Genomic DNA, 6,464 nt, shown 5'->3' on the forward strand with positions numbered 1-6,464 from the left:
TCCAACCTTGCTAGAAAGGTCAATATTAAAATTCAGGAAATGCAGAGAACCCCTGCAAGATACTATACAAGACAACCATCCTGAAGATACATGGTCATCAGATTCTCCAGGATCAAAGAAAAAAATATTAATCAGCTAGAGAAAAGAAGCAGATCACCTACAAAGTGAATTCTATCAGGCTAACAGGGTACTTTTTAGCAGAAACCCTACAGGCCAAAAGAGATTGAGGGCCTGTATTAAGCATTCTTAAAGAAAAAGACTCCAACCAAGAATTACATTTTCAGACAAACTAGGTTTTTTAAGTGAAGAAGAAATAAAATCCTTTCAGATAAACAAATGCTAAAGGAATTCATAATCACCAGACTTGCCTTACAAGAGGTTCTGAAGGGAGTGCCAAATATGGAAACAAAGGACTGTTACCAGTCACGACAAAAAAAAAACACTTAAGTACATAGACCACTGACACTATAAAACCATCACACACTTAAGTCTGCAGAATAACCAGCTAACAACACAATGACAAGATCAGATCCACACATATCCACATTAACTTTGAAAGTAAATGATAGAAATGTCCCAATTAAGAGACACAGTGTAGTAAGTTGGATAAAGAAGCAAGACCCGACTGTATGCTGTTTTCAAGAGACCTATTTCATATGCAATAACACCTTTGGGCTTAAAGTAAAGGGATGAAGAAAAATCTACCAAACAAGCACAAAACAAACAAACAAGTAAAAAAGTAGGGGTTATTATTCTAATTTCAGACAAAACAGATGTTAAAGCAAAAATGATTTAAAAACAAAAACAAAGGCCATTACAGAATGGTAAAGGTTTCAATACAACCAAAAGCCCTAAATATTCTAAATATATATGTACCCAACACAGAAGCACCCAGATTCATAAAGCAAGTTCTTAGAGACTTTCAAAGATACTTAGACTCCCACACAATAGTAGTGGAGATGTCAAAACCCCACTGACAGTATTAGAAAGATTATTGAGGCAGAAAATTAACAAAGATAGTCAGGACCTGAACTCAGCACTGGATTTAATGTACCTGACAGACATCTACAGAACTCTCCACCCAAAAATAACAGAATATACATTCTTTTCATTGCCAAATGGCACATACTCAGAAACTGACTACACAACTAGCCATAAAACAATTCTCACCACATTCAAATAAACCAAAACCAACCAACCACAGTCTCAGACCACAGAATAAAAGATGATAAATCAATAATAAGAAGATCATTCAAAACCATACAATTACATACAAATTAATCTGTTCCTGAATGGCACTGGGGCAGACAATAAAATTAAGGCAGAAATCAAGAAATTCTTTTAAACTAATGAGAACAAAGATACAACATATCAGAATCTCCAGAAAACAGGCAAAGCAGTTTAAGAAGAAAGTTTATAGTGCCAAATACCCACATCAAAATGTTAGAAAGATCTCAAGTTAACAACCTAACATTATACCTACAGGAACTAGAAAAACAAGAGCAAACCAACCCCAAAGCCACCAGCAGACAAGAAACAACCAAAATAAGAGCTGAACTGAATGAATCCGAGATGTGAAAAACCATTCAAAAATTCAGCAAAACTTGAAATTTGTTATTTGAGAGAATAACTAAGATTGATAGGATGCCAGCTAGATTAAGAAAGAAAGAGAGAGAAAATCCAAATAAACACAATCAGAAATGAGAAAAGGGATGTTATCACTGATCTCTCAGAAATACAAAAGAAAAAAACTCTCAAAGACTATTAGAAACACCTCTATGCACACAGAGTAGAAAATGTACAAGAAATGCACACGTTCCTGGAAGCATACAACCTTCCAAGATTGAACTGAGAAGAAATTCAAACCCTAAACAGATCAATAATGAGTTTCAAAATTTAATCAATAATAAAAAGCTTACCAACCAGAGAAAGCCCAGAACCAGATGGATTCACAGCCAAATGCTACCAGACCTGGGGAAAAGTGCTGATACCATTTCTATAGAAACTATTTCAAGAAACTGAGGAGGACAGACTCTTCCCTAATTCATTCTATAGGCCAGCATCATTCTAATACCAAAACCTGGCAGAGACAACACAAAAAGAAAACTTCAGGCCAATATCCCTGATGAACATCAATGCAAAAATTCTCAACAAAATGCCAGCAATCTGAATACAGCAGCACATCAAAAAGCTAACCCACCATGATAGGCTTTAATGCTGAGATGCAAGGTTGGTTCAACATATACAAATCAATAAATGTGATTCAACACAAAAACAGAACTAAAATCAAAAACTACAAGATCATCTCAATAGAGGCAGAAAAGGCTTATGATAAAATTCAACATTCCTTCACTTTAAAAATGCTCAACAAACTAGATATTGAAAGAACACACCTCAAAATAATAAGAGCCATCAATGACAAACCCACAGCCAACATCATACTGAATAGGCAAAAGCTGGAAGCTTTTCTTTTGAAAACTTAAACAAGACAAGGATGTCAACTCTCACCCCTCCTAATCAGCACAGTTGACTTCCAGTAAACTGGAAATCCTAGCCAGAGCAATCAGGCAAAAGAAGGAAACAAAAGGTCTCAAAATGTGAAGATAGTAAAACTATCTGTTTGCAGACAATATGATCTTATGTCTATAAAATCTCACAGTCTCTGCCCCAAAGCTTTTAGACCTAATAAGCAACTTCAGGAAGGTTTTTCCATACAAAATCAATGTAATCAGTAGCCTTTCTATATACCAACAACTTCCAAGCTGAATGCCAAATCAAGAATGCAATCCTATTCACAATAGCCACACAAAAAATAAAGTACCTAGAAATACATCTAACCAGGAACATGAAAGACCTTTACAAGATTTAGAAAACAATACTAAAAGAAATCAGAGATGACACAATCAAACAGAAAAACATTCCATTATCATAGACAGGAAGAATCAATATTACTTAAATGGCATACAGCCTAAAACAGTTTACAGATTCAAAGTTATTTCTATAAAATTGCCAATGACATTCTTCATTAGTACCCTAATGGTGTTCTAAACAGAATTAGAAAAAAAAAAAAAAAAAAACAAAACTGAAATTCACGTGAACCAAGAAAGGGCCTAAAGAGCCAAAGCTATCCTAAGCAAAAAAAAAAAAAAAAAAAAAAAAAAGTAAAATAAAATAAATAAAAAATAAAAAGCTGGAGCATCACATTATCTGACTTCAAACTATACTACATGGCTACAGTAACTAAAACAGCATAATATTGGTACAAAAATAGACACAGACCAATGAAACAGACTAGAGAGCCCCAAAATAAAGTCACACACCTACAACCTGATCTTCAACAAGGTCAACAAAAACTAGCAATGGGCAAAGGACTCTCTATTTAATAAATGTTGCTGGGATAACTGGCAAGCTATATGCAGAAGACTGAGACTGGATGCCTTCCTTACATCATATATAAAACCTAACACAAGATGGATTAAAGATGTAAAATGTAAAACCTAAAACTATAAAAATGCTTGAAGGAAACCAAAGAAAAATCATTCTGGACATAGATCCTGGCAAAGATTTCATTAAAAAGATGCCAAAAGTACTTGCAAAAAAAAAAAAAAAAAAAAAAAAATGGGCAAATGGAACCTAAACTAAAGACCTTCTGCCCAGCAAAAGAAACTTTCAACAAAGTAAACAGACAAGCCACAGAATCAGAGAAAGTATTTGCAAACTGAGCAAAGGTCTGACAAAGGTCAAATATCCAGAATCTATAAGGAACTTAAACAAATGAACAAGCAAAAAACAAACAACCCTATTAAAAAGTGGGCAAAGGACATCCACAGGTACTTTTCAAAACACATTTGTGCAGCCAACAAGCACATAAAAATGTTCAACATCACTAATCATTAGAGAAATGCAAGATATCATAGAGAGATATCATCTCACACCAGTCAAAATGGCTATAATTTAAAAACCAAAAAGCTACAGACGCTGGCAAGGTTGTGGAGAAAAGGGAACACTTATACACTGCTGGTGGGAATGTAAATTAGTTTAGTCACTGTGGAAAGCAATTTGGTGATTTCTCAAATAACTTAAAACAGAACTACCATTTGACCCAGCAATCCCATTATTGGCTGTGTACCCAAAGAAATGTAAATCATTCTACCATAAAGACACGTGCATGCTTATGTACATTGCAGCACTACTCATAATAGCAAAAACACAGAATCAACCTAAATGCCCATCAATTATATAGTGTATAAAGAAAATGTGGTACATATACATCATGGATTACTATGCAGCCATAAAACAGAATGAGATCGTGTTTTTTGCAGCAATGTGGATGGAGCTCGAGGTTTTCATCCTAAGTCAACCATCATGGGAACAGAAAGCCAAATACTGCATGTTCTCATATATAAGTGGGAGCTAAATAATGAATACACATGGTCACAAAGAAGGAAACAAGAGACCCTGGGGCCTACTTGAGGTTGAAGGGTGAGAAGAGCGTGAGGTTCAAAAAACTACCTATCAGGTACTATGCTTATTACCTTGGTGATGAAATAATCTGTACACCAAACACCTGTGACACACAATTTACCTATAAAACAAACCTACACATATACCCCTAAAACTAAGATAAAAGTAAAAAAATAAAAATAAAAAAGCTGGGTGCAGTGTCTCACACCTGTAATCCCAGCACTTTGGGAAGCTGAGGCAGAAGGATTTCTTGAGCTCAGAAGTTCAAGGCTAGCCTGGTCAATTATAGGACCCCATCGAAAGAAAAAAAAAGAAAGAAAGAAAGAGAGAAAGAGAGAAAGAAGGAAGGAAGGAAGGAAGGAAGGAAGGAAGGAAGGAAGGAAGGAAGGAAGGAAGGAAGGAAGGAAGGAAGGAAGGAAGGAGAAAGCAAGCTAACTTGAGAAAACCTGAAAACCAGGACAGTCTAGACTAAAATAGAGGAAATAATGGAATCTGAGTACATTTCTTCATACCAAAGAATTAGAAGTAAATTTAATCCCTGAAGATAGAATTACAAGAGGAGAGATACAAAAGACTTTAAAAAATAATCAAGAATTACAAGAGGACACAAATGGACGGCAAAATTCCATGGACTCTGAGACAGTTTTGGCCTGAAGTCAAGCAGGTAGCACAGGAACCAAAGAAGCCTCAAAGAGATTACTGACATTGTGGAACGCACAATTCTTTATAGTCTCAAAACTTCTCACAAATGATTTATCCACTGAAACATGGCTTTGCTGTGATAATACAAGTACCTCATCAAACTTTTGCTCCAATGGAAGACTTATTAGTCCCAGTCCCAGTCATTATCTGGGCAAGAGAAGAAGACAAATCTCTGAATGTTTCATGGTCCAAACTGTTCTATCAATAGGTCTTAATAGCTTTTTACCAGACTTAGTATCAATACTCACAGATCATATCACCATTCCTAATGTCTTTAATCAATGAACTAGTCTTTTTATTCATCCCATCCTTATTCAATCTCATTCGCATTCTTGACTTTAACACCCACCTCCCAAACTATGGAACTCCTCAGCTACAATTACATCCACTAACATTTCATTTACAAGATGGCACATTCACACTTTGGATTTTAGTATCTAACATTGCTTTGCCTCCACATTCATAAAATTTTGGTTTTTTCAATGCAGCACTTTCATTTCCTTGCTTGTATGAAGTTCTTTCTGAACCTTCATTATGATCTCTGAACAACTAAACAAAACTAAATTTAAATTCAAACTTTTACATTTGCAGGCAATATGACTTTATGTGAGTTACTCCCAAACCTCACAGATGTCTCTCTGTATGGAAACATGTCAGCATTCCTTGATGTAGCTCCTCACACTCAACTCACCATTAAAAATCTAAACAATATCAAAAAAAGACAAAACTGGCTATATTATAAACTAAAAATGAGAAGAATATATAACAAATCCAAAGGGTATTTCCATTTCTACTGTCTCAATAAAAATGGATTAAGAAACATTGTTGGACTATAAATCACATTTTCCACAATCTGAATAAAATATAGAAAGTTTCAAAAAGGGGGAGGAAAAGGCTTTGACTGTTCTTTACTATGTATCTCCAACTCTGAGACACAGTGAATAAAATAACCGGCAAAATATATGACTGTCTTCCAACTATATCAGTCAAAGCCAGAATCACAAACCGTCATATTCTTTAATTCTTCTGCTTTATCATTTTCCCTCTTCTTATATCTATACAAAAACTACAATCTCCAATGCTCAACACAGCAGAAATCAGACAAGGTATTTGGAGGTAGAGTATATCCAATCATTATCAGTTGCCTCAGTATGTCTAGATAAAAACGTTGACTGAGAAACAAAAAAACAGAAGAAAATCAGAATTATTCTATTTGGAGATAAAATTTTTCCACATGGCACTATACCAGAAAAGAAATGTATCTTTGTTCTAGTAAGTCAAAGAATCCAGTTTTTAAA

The sequence above is a fragment of the Chlorocebus sabaeus genome, chromosome 25, assembly GCF_047675955.1.
Source record: "Chlorocebus sabaeus isolate Y175 chromosome 25, mChlSab1.0.hap1, whole genome shotgun sequence".
NCBI lineage: Eukaryota > Metazoa > Chordata > Mammalia > Primates > Cercopithecidae > Chlorocebus > Chlorocebus sabaeus.